At 37.7% G+C, this 11,329-nt stretch overlaps 1 long non-coding RNA gene across 1 annotated transcript; it reads left to right on the plus strand.

The window, feature by feature from the left end:
* The first annotated feature begins 1,099 nt into the window (after window positions 1-1,099).
* On the plus strand, window positions 1,100-2,492 carry LOC141367358 (uncharacterized). Its single transcript, XR_012371720.1, has 2 exons — window positions 1,100-1,355; window positions 1,812-2,492. It is a non-coding gene; the product is annotated as an uncharacterized lncRNA (long non-coding RNA).
* The last annotated feature ends 8,837 nt before the right edge of the window (window positions 2,493-11,329 follow it).

The following is an 11,329-nucleotide window of genomic DNA, read 5'->3' on the forward strand; positions in this document are numbered from 1 at the left end:
AGTGCAAATAAATGAATAAATAAATAAATAAAATACTTGTAAAAGTGTAACACTGTTTCATTTTGTTTGTAATCCAAATTCTTGATTCACTTAAATGACTCAGTTGGGTTGAATTCATGAATCAATTGATTCGGTTCAAATTAAATAGTTCAAATAGTTCAGTTCAAAGTCAGTGTCCTTTGAAGAAAATCCAAGAAAATACGGAAAATGAAGTTTCAGCGAATTCACGTCCTAGTAGTTGTCCGAAACAAAAAGAAAAAAATATCCTCCTACCAGTTCTGATGAGTTCAAAGCACAGTTCTGGTTGGCTCGCCTTTTTGTATACACCTTCAGTATATACTAAATTGTCTCGCGTGTCCAAGATGGAGCAGGAGAACTTCACAGATGTTCGCAATTCTCACAAAAAAACCCAGCCTTGTAAAAACACAAGGCAGAACAGTAATTAAGCTTCAATTCAACAGATTTATCAATAAGCATCATGTAAACATTTCAACCTAACTCAGGGTTTCAACACTTATGGAACATATTGACACTTAAAATGTTATTTTTTTAATTACATTTACGTTACTTGACTGTTAACTTTCAAATGTAAATAAGTTAGCTTCGGCTCGTTCGTTATACACCAACGGCCAATGTAAACAAACTAATAAAACTCATTGTTTGCTGCCAAATTTGCAACACTTATGCCATAATGTCAAGTTAATATTTAGAATATAACTCACCAAAGCATAAATTTTAACTTCTTATTTAAAGAAGAAGTTCATTCGCAGTGTTTTGATGCTCTGTGATTCTGCATCTGCCTCCGTTCTAATTCTCTATTTTGTTCTCTTCTCACTCTAGCGACATCTTTTCCAAGTTATCGCATCACTTCAGGAGTCCAATAATTTGTTTTAAATCACTGTTTTGAATCACTTTTTCCTCTTAATAAATATTTTAGTTTCTTGAGATCGCCCCGTGCAGCTGCTCATCTGACTCGCTCTCACTCTGTGCTCGTGCTGGCACCTGTGTGAACTGAATGCGCTGCTACCATTGGCTCATAAAAGTGTCTGTCACCGTAGCAAGATCAGCGATTGGTTGAAAGTTTCTTCTCCTTCTATTCACCTTATTTTTCACGACAAGGGCGGCGCCATTTCGCTCATTTTGTCAACGTTCTTCCGGCCGCATAGATGATGAGCAGCTGAGGCAGTGACTGAAGGCGACGCGTTAAGCTTAAAAAGCTCACTCGAGCGCCTTTATGTTTCTTTCTTACCAATTTTAAGCCAACTGAGGAACACCCTTATCCCAAGTAATGGTTCGACTACGATGTTCCGCTAACTTTAAACCACGCCGGGTGTTGAAAAGGTGGCCAGTTTCAGGTAAGCTATTAGCTAACTTTGTGCTCGTTCGCTTAAAGTTAGATTTGTGAAGTCCGTTCTACAAATACACTTAAGATCAGTAACTTTAGTTTATAAAATGCAACTATTTGAATGGTTTTAATTGTCCACCTATATTTTTATATTTACGATAGTAACTTACAACGAGATATTATAGTACATTACATTCTTAGCCCACGTGATTCCTACAAGTTACTGAGATTTCAGATGCTAGAATGTCAGTTCATTTCTCATTCAGATATTGATAATGACCTATTAAACAACGTTATTTAACACTGAAGTTAAAGGTTGTCTGTGTAATGTTACTGTCTCTTTTTAATGCATCTCTCTCTTACACACTGTTCTGTTTAAGTAGTGCCATTTATATATTAATTCTCATGATGCAAGTTTATTTTAAATACTAACATAAAAATGTTTATGGTTATATTGTTTTCACAGATACATTGATGTGTAGTGATGCAGTGGACAACTGTGAGGATGATACAATCAACATGTTCCTGATGCAGAAACACAATGGGAGGATCCATCCGTCTCTGACCACAACTACACTTTAAAATCACAACTCAACCTGAAGCAACCTACATCTGATATGGGAAAACAATGGTGCAGTTTCCCTGACAGGGCTTATCCTGGTCCCAGGCTAAAATGCATATTTGAGCTACAATCATTTAAAAACACCTTTTACTGACATACATCAACATATATAAGTGCCATTGTTTTGTCACAAGATGCGCACCAGTCTTGTTTTTTTGTAGGGTTTGTTTGTAAAAACTAAAATGTCCTAATATAATTAAATCCTAGTCCTGTAAACCCTGTCGAGAAACTGCTCCAATGTGTTGAGCTGGCACAAATGTACATAACTCCACTGAGAAACAACCATCTTTGTGTCAGCTTTACAGAGGGTTGATATTGCATCCATTACACAGTCGCCAAGCACTTTACCAGTACATACACCAACAGCTTCCAGAAAAACACTTGGGATCAGCTCCTGATGACTCCGATAAAGCTGTGTCTTAATTTATTGCAGGGTGGTTTTGCTTTTCCTGTTGTAAAGTTACATTAAACCTTCATATGTGATCAGATGTCATGCAGTGATATTAAACATGTACAGTGTGATCAGATGTTGTCCATTTATATTAAACCTTTACTATGTGATCAGATGTTGTGCAATTATATTAAACCTTTACAATGTGATCAGATGTTGTGCATTTATATTAAACCTTTACAATGTGATCAGATGTTGTGCAATTATATTAAACCTTTACAATGTGATCAGATGTTGTGCAGTTATATTAAACCTTTACTATGTGATCAGCTGTTACCTGTCATGCAGTTATATTAAACATTTACTATGTGATCAGATGTAACCTGCCATGCAGTTATATAAACCTTTACAGTGTGATCAGATATTATGTGTAAGGAATTTCTTAAACCATATGTGAGCTTTGTAGATTCCACTTAAAAGGATTTATGTCTGCTGATTTGAAGGAATAAGTGTTGGCAAGATTGCAAATGAATTCTATCATGGTACCACATAAAAACGAAATAGTTATTGGACTGGCTAAAGGTGCACATTTGCTTTAAAAAAGACGAAATCACTGTGTAAATATTGGTAGACATACTTTTAATAATTTTCAATGCTGCTCCATCAACTCCTGACAGGACGAGGTAAATATGTCCCATATAGGTTACTTGCCGCGGCCGCTTCATATCGTCTAACCACGAGACAATATAAGACTATCCGAGCGTCTTATGAAGTTTTAACCGTGCTCCTAATTTAAAACATTTACAGCAGTAGCGATATTTGTCATTTTGCTAAAGTTATAGTGAACTACAAACAATCTTCTAACCACCAAACTAACCACAGAATGCACTGTGCCATATTAGCAGCGGAAGTCGGTTGACAAAATGCGGAAGAGCGAAGAATTAAAAAGGGGCGTGGCGGAATAAGGTGAATAACACTCGCTTTCTCTCTCTCTTAATTCTTTTACAACAGCAAATGAATCAATGTTTATGTGAGGTCTGAAAAATGTGCGCGGTCTGACAAATCTATTGCGCGGCCACTTTGACTGGCCTGGAACATTGCATACAACTCTGCTCAAGTTCAGAAACATGGACACAGTGTGACACTGAGCTTGCCTCGGCTCGCACTTCATCGAGAAACAGAGAGCATGAAAACCATACCGAACTCGTTGGAAGAGAGACGTGCTCGCACGCAAATGTCATTGTCACGGAAAAACAAAAAAAAGTTATGCTAGATATACTTGGGTGGTTGTTAATATACCTGGGCGACTTTTTCTCGCGGATCTTCTCCGCTCCCCCTTTCTTCTTTTCGGAGCCTCTGTTGTCCATAATGATTATTCTTAAAGGGATAGTTCGGCCAAAAAACGATATTAAACCCATGATTTACTCACCCCCAAGCTGTCCGAGTTGCATATGTCCATCGTTTTTCAGACAAACACATTTTCGGATATTTTAGAAAATATTTTAGATATTTCTGTTCATTAAATGTTATGTTACGGGGTCCAGCAATAGTCCACGACCTTCAAGTCCAAAAAAGTGCGTCCATCCTTCACAAATTAAATCCAAACAGCTCCAGGATGATAAACAAAGGTCTTCTGTGGGTAATCCGTGCGGTGTTTTTGTAGAAATATCCATATTTAAAATGTTATTAACTTTATAAACCAGCCTCCGGTAGCGCCGCCATCCTAGACTCAGGAGAGAGGATTAGCGTAGTGTACGCACTTTTCTTAGTGACGTATGACAAATTCGGAGGGCGGGGGCACCGAGCAGCAGCAGAGAAACTCTGTACGCTGCGTAAGCTCTCATCCTGAATGCGCATCACTCCAAAATGGCGGCGCTACCGGAAGCTAGTTTATAAAGTTAATAACATTTTAAATATGGATATTTCTACAAAAACACCGCACGGATTACCCACAGAAGACCTTTGTTTATCATCCTGGAGCCGTTTGGATTTAATTTGTGAAGGATGGACGCACTTTTTTGGACATTAATGTCGTGGACTATTCCTTGACCCCGCAACATAACATTTAATGAAAATAAATATCTAAAATATTTTCTAAAATATCCGAAAATGTGTTTGTCTGAAAAACGATGGACATATGCAACTCGGACAGCTTGGGGGTGAGTAAATCATGGGTTTAATATCGTTTTTGGCCGAACTATCCCTTTAAGTGCAAGGCTAAATGATGCGCTATCATCACTGTATATTTCCCCTTGAACCTCGCGGCTGCTTGGACAAATCCACTTGAGGGGTGGAGCAGGGGGGCGCGATCGTAACACACACTGAACCTGTCATGAAGAGGCCGAAAATATTTACCTATCACACGCCCCCCAAGCTAAATGCAACTGCATTTATACATGACGTGCCGAAAATAAATAACTTTAACATTTTGGCATTAAAAAAAAATTAATCTCGGGGGCCACCGGCCCACATGTCGACCGGCCCACCGGTCTGTACAGATTATCAGTCCGAGCCTGCCTACAGAACATTATTTGACCAGCTGAGGCTCCCAGAAATAAAACAGCATATTTGTAACTACAAAAAATGCAACTGTTTACAGTGTTTAGGGACAGAAAAATTATACGCTCAGTATTAAAGCAACACTAAAGAGTTTTTGCTCTTTGCTCCCTCTACAGGTTAGAAGCAGAATTGTCCATTACCACTGTCATAAATACTGCAGCATAGCTGGCTCTGATTGGATTGTAAGTCTGCCGGAAAGCAAGTTTTTGTAGTTTTCACTCGAACTACAGGACCGCGACCCGACGGTTGGAAACTTCTTTAGTGCGGTTTTGGCCGATAGAGGGCTGCAAAGCGAAAGTGAAAGTTTCGAGTGAATGAACGAATGAAACTTTTTTGGAAACGTTATTTTAAGGTAAAAAAAACTCTTTAGTGTTGCTTTAAAGGGACTCTTCACTTAAAAAAAGGTTAATTTTCCAGCTACCCTAGAGTTAAACATTTGATTTTGGAATCCATTCAGCTGATCTTCGGGTCTGGCACTAGCACTTTTAGCATAGCTTAGCATAATCCATTGAATCTGATTAGACCATTAGCATCCTGCTAAAAAAAGACTTTAGATATTTTTACTATTTAAAACTTGACTCTTCTATAGTTACACCGTGTACTAAGACCGACTGAAAATTAAAAGTTGTGATTTTGTAGGCCGATATTGCTAGACACTCTCATTTTGGCGTAATAATCAAGGACTTCGCTGCCGTAACATGGCTGCAGCAGGTGCAATGATATTACATAGCGCCCGAAAAAAGTCCCCTTAGTAACTTTCAATAGCAGGGGACTAATTTTAGGTGCTGTGTAATTTAAATAGGAAAAAGATCTAAACTCTTTGGTCATTTTGAGGGTTATGCTAATGGTCTAATCAGATTCAATGGATTATGCTAAGCTATGCTAAAAGTGGTACCGCCAGACCCGGAGATCAGCTGTATGGATTCCAAAACGGTAAAAATCAAATGTTTAACTCTAGGGGAGCTGGAAAATTAGCATATGTTCAAAAAAAGTGGAGTGTCCCTTTAAATGCAATGCATTAGCTCAGATGCAAAAGCAGCTAAACACTACTGTTAAAATGCAATAGTGTTGTACTCCAGACACAAACAGGGCACAAATCAATGTTACCAACTCCCTGAGCAGTGATCTCCATGAAAAACCTTCAGTAATTTTCGGGCTCTGGGGTCTTAAAGGGGTATGAGAAATTAAAGGACCCTCAAAACACTGTAAGCAATATTTCAGAAGGGGGCACAGCAGACAGATCAACAGAAGATCATCCTGGTGGCAAACTGAATTTAGATGGGCTCGCACACCATTGCAATGTTACAGGTCTGCCTCTACCGCCACAATTAAATTAGGCCTTGAACTGTTTTTACATGCTGTGTCCCTAAGGCACAAATACATAACCGCACACACACACAGTCTACGAAACCTCCTAACAAGAGCCCCTGGAGATGTCAGAGGCGCTAAGATGCAGACACATACATATAAATATGAATGCACCCCATAAGTCTGAAAAAACGCAAAGGAGCTCAGACACATGCGGTCCCACTAATGCCATGTGCTTGCTGTCTCTCATTCGCTTCTTTATTCTACCCAGGACTGACATGTACAGTACTGAAGGCTGCACGATTCATCATCTTGCCTTTAAAGGTATGTGTTTGAACCACGTCAAGGTGACAGGTTTGGTGGCTATTCCTCATAAGTTCTCCGTCCTTAAAAATTGACACAGACACCCTCTCAGACAACACCCAGCCTCAGATAAGACCTCTAGGAGAACTGTAAAATTTTCTTATATTGTCACTGACTAGAGAATTGTATGGTGATGAGGTGACACACAAACAGAGCACATCACAGATTTTTCTTTACAAATATTTAGCTTTGAAAACCTATTTACTCTCCAATGTACTCAACCATGTTTTCAACCATAATAAGTACATTTCAAAAGCGGTAATTTTTTTCTTATAACGGGTTTCATCTGTTACAATACTGATCATACATCCTGAAGCTTGACCTCTCTGAGTTTTTTAAAATAAAAGTAAATCGGCTTTAAATGTGAGCGATCGCTGCTAATAGAGGGTATGCACGAGACGTCACCTTCGCCAAAGTGACTGCGGTTATGCCCACTGAGTGGCAAAAGACAGAGCGGCAGTGTGAAATCAGCGAAAACACTGGAAAACGCGTCTAAATGGAAAAAGGCTGTTGTGCGATAGACTGTACTAATAGATTAACAAGAATTCGGAGCTATCGGTTTACAGACTGCCAAAAAACACAGAAAGAAGAAGTAAATTGATCGTTCATGCCAACGTCCACAGACCACAGGTGGCTTGATAAGTTGCTAGGTGGACACTACTTAAGTATTTTACGTTCTACTTAAAAGTATTTTTTCAAGTATTTGTATTTTATCAGTGTTTTTCTTTGGAAAACATACATTCAAACCATGTTATCATAATTTTTACTCTATTACATTTCATAAATACAAATTTTTGTTTTACATTTAATATTTAAGTACACTCTAAAAATAGCTGGGTTATTTTTGACCCATAATGGGTAAATATTGGACAGAACACGTGCTGGGTTAAAAATTACCCTGTGCTGGGTTAAAAATGACCCAATATTGGTTTGTTGTTATGCAACCATGGGGTATAATAACCCAGCAGTTGGGTTAAAATAACCCAGCATTGGGTCAATTTTTAACCCAGCACGTGTTCTGTCCAATATTTACCCATTATGGGTGAAAAATAACCCAGCCATTTTAGAGTGTACATTAACACTAAATAAAAGTACACAATTTTAATGTAATAAATATTTTTTTATATGCGATATTAAAAATACACAGTATGATTCTATGCTTTAGAATGTAGTGAAGTACAATTTTTCCCAATACAAACACCCTAATAAAGCACAGATGGCTGGAAAATGTAACTAATGTAACTAAGTATTGTCCACCTCTGCTATCAAGTCCAACTAAATTCAATTTAAGCTGATAATAGTCAGTTTTACTGGCATTTTCACTGCAGCCGCTATGAAAACCAACCATTTTGTTGAACATTTGCCACTCAACAGGGTGAGTTCCGGCGTGGTTACGTGGAAAAGTGACATCAATGCATACCCTGTTGTATATGTTGAAAATTATTCTAATTTGATTTAATTTAAATTTATAGTGTTCAAAAATTTTTATTCTCAACAAGTTTGTACTGTTGGTTGCTTTTGAAACATTTGGTAAAACTCAAATTTAAAATGAAAATGTAATTTCATTATTTTTTTACACAGATAAACAACAAAATATGTTTGCAGTTACATATTAACAAGATCATAGTTGTGTATATTTAATAAAAACAAGTGTAACACAAAAATCTATCTTGTTTTGTTGTGTTACTTTTGACAGAGTCAAAATTTGTCAATTTGTCTACTGAAGTCATTTTACATTTATTCAAAATTCCACCTGGTGTTGATAGACCACACTTGTGAGTTATTGACCACAACAAAAATATATCTCTGTCTTAAACAGTATCTTTTAAAATGTAGTTTTTCTGAAAAATTGTACTTTCGCCCCTGCTCTCCCCTACTCGATTACTGTGATATATTGAAAAATATTACTTTAGGCACTAGGACATGCAGACAATAAATACAAACAGTTCATCTGTCAGTGAAACATGCATTTCTTTGAGTAAACTCTGTGTGGACAGCTTTGTCGATTATAACAGGAGAGATACAGTTTTGGTTTCTGCACCAGCATGATAGGAGTATGATCTGTTTTTGGTTGTCTTTATGTCTCCATGTTTCCTTCTTCTTAACCTCAATTGTTCTTACCATTATTTCATTTCTTCTTGCAGCTCATTGTCCACACACCCGGCACACCTCCCCTTACCACCCCATTTTTCTCCTTCTGCTTGTCTACACACCTCCCCTCCGTCCCAATTTACGGGGTTTGATGTCTTCAAATAAAGCTTGATAAAAAGGTCTGAACAGAGCAAGGGGAGCAGCCTGTAGCTATTACCTTTGTCTGGTTCTCTTTGCAGATCCGCCCAGTGCCCCAGGAAGTACCTCAGCACTTTAATGAGGATCATGCGCCACAAAGCACCACAGATAGATCAGTTCTGCCTACTTCTATTACAGCAGAACAAGAGAACAGATCAGAGTCAGCACATCCCTGGGTTTGCATGTACTTTCCGTTGTGAAATGCAAGATTTATCTGCGGTGCAATATGTAATGTCTTTGATCAGTTTTTATAAAAGATGAATCATTGCATAATCCAGTTTAATTAGTGGCAATGTAAAATAAAGTTACAAAAATATTTCAGATTAAACTAATATGCTCAAATGTATATTTTTCCAGTCAGATCAAGAGATGCTGTGTTCAATACATATACATATAATTGTTTAAAGGCATTAATAAAACTGTACGCTGCTGACATGAGAACGACTAGTGGATGTGTGTGTATATGTTTAGACAGGCAAGCATCTCTCATAACCTCATACTTATTCTCTCCTGCTGTTTCACAAAAAATCAATCAGATGTCAATAAGTGCATACAGGATTGCTTTGGCATCAGGGAAGGATGTTAAAATTTGGTCTGTAGAGCATTAAACGTTTAATATGTCTGTCAAATAAATACAGTATGAGTTTTATAATATATATAATCTCCCTTCTCTGGACCCAGTTCAGTAGGCCATATATTGTGTTCATGCACCCTTGCCTTTCATGTCTTCCCCCGGATGACAACCCAGAGTAAAATGATCAAAATGTACTTTGTTTTAAAGTTTCACTGTGTCTCTATCTTTTCCCCTGACCCAGACACTTGAGCTGGGCTCATGTCATGGCTAAAGTGAGTGTATTTCGAGCTTCAAGTGGTGCTTCATTTCAAACCAGAGATCACAAAGTCCTGCCCTGAGGAAAACCAACTGTCTGCCAAGACAACAAATACACACAAACATCACACACACACTAAAAAATACACTCACACATATACCTGCACAAAAGATTAATGCGTGTGTGTGTGTGACCTGATAATGTCCCCACAGAGATAATAAAACCACTTATTTTTGACCTTGACATTTTTTGGTTTCAATGCAGAAAACAAGCTTATAAATCAGCTAAGTTGTGTTTATTTAAAAATGTAAAACTGCATAAAGGTTTCTGTGAGGGTTAGGTTTAGGAACAGGGGATAGAATCAGTGGCGGCCGGTGACTTCTTTTTTTCGAGGGTGCTCGATGCGAAGTTCGTCACAACATGTATGTAGCCCGTCATGTGTGTGGTTCGTAATTTCAAAGTATGTGTTCTGCGCATCGAGCGATGCATCACGTGTCTTGTCAAAATAAGTGCCTGCTGCAGACGCGTCTAAAGGGTTTATGATAAAATAGACGCTCGGGTTTACCAGATACTCGTATAATCTCATGCGTAATCAGAGTTTAGTGTTAAGTGAGTGTCTTGCGTGTATTTTGTGAATGTGAGCATAAACGGTTTTGACGCATGTGCAGCAGGCACTTATTTGGACAAAACACGTGATGGGTATAGGATCACTCGACGTGCAGAATGCATATTTTGAAAAAAGAAACCGCACACATGACACTCCGAACACATATTTTGAATTTTCGCCCCTCGGATGAGCAGTCACGAGCCGCCACTGGATAGAATACACAATTTCTACAGTATAAAAGTCATTATGTCTATAGATTACCCTCAGAAAGTTTGTATCACTGCATGTGTGTGTGTTTTGGTGTAGAGCCATATTAAAAGCCGAAAAACTGCATTTACAGCAAGATTAATGTAAGTGAAACTCATTTACCGTCAATTCATTTTGGGAGAACAACTATCGAACGAAGATGAAACCAAAAATCAGATTGAAATCAAATTGAAGCCTTATAACAGAATGTACCGCTACTTGATACAAGGCAGCCATAATAAAAAGTAATACTGGACCTGTTCTAGAATCAGTTATCATGTCTAAAATCAATATCATTTTAAGGAATAGTTCAGTCATTATTTAGTCATCCTGATGTCATTTCAAACCTGTACTGTATGGTGTTTTTCTTCATTTACAGAGACCATTTTAATTCAAATCCAAGTCTGTATGGATAAAGACTTTAAAAGGAAAATTTTAGCATATTATTGTGCAATGAACAGGCCAATACTTAAACTTTCTTATTCACTGAAAAAAAAATGTTGGATTTACTTAATTCAATTATAGACACTAGTTCCACATTATTGAAATATGTTTTCTTAAAGGTCACGTTCTTTCTGAATCCATATTTTAAAACCTAGTTAGTGTGTAATGTTGTTATAATAGCATAATAATACCTGTAAAATGATAAAGCTTAAAGTTTACTGCCATATTTTCTTTAACAGAATTTGCCTTTCAAAGCCTACAGTGAACGGCCGGTTTGGACTACAGCCCTCTACTTCCTTCATTAATGACATCACTAGAACAGTTT

Source organism: Misgurnus anguillicaudatus, chromosome 10, assembly GCF_027580225.2.
Source record: "Misgurnus anguillicaudatus chromosome 10, ASM2758022v2, whole genome shotgun sequence".
Taxonomy (NCBI): domain Eukaryota; kingdom Metazoa; phylum Chordata; class Actinopteri; order Cypriniformes; family Cobitidae; genus Misgurnus; species Misgurnus anguillicaudatus.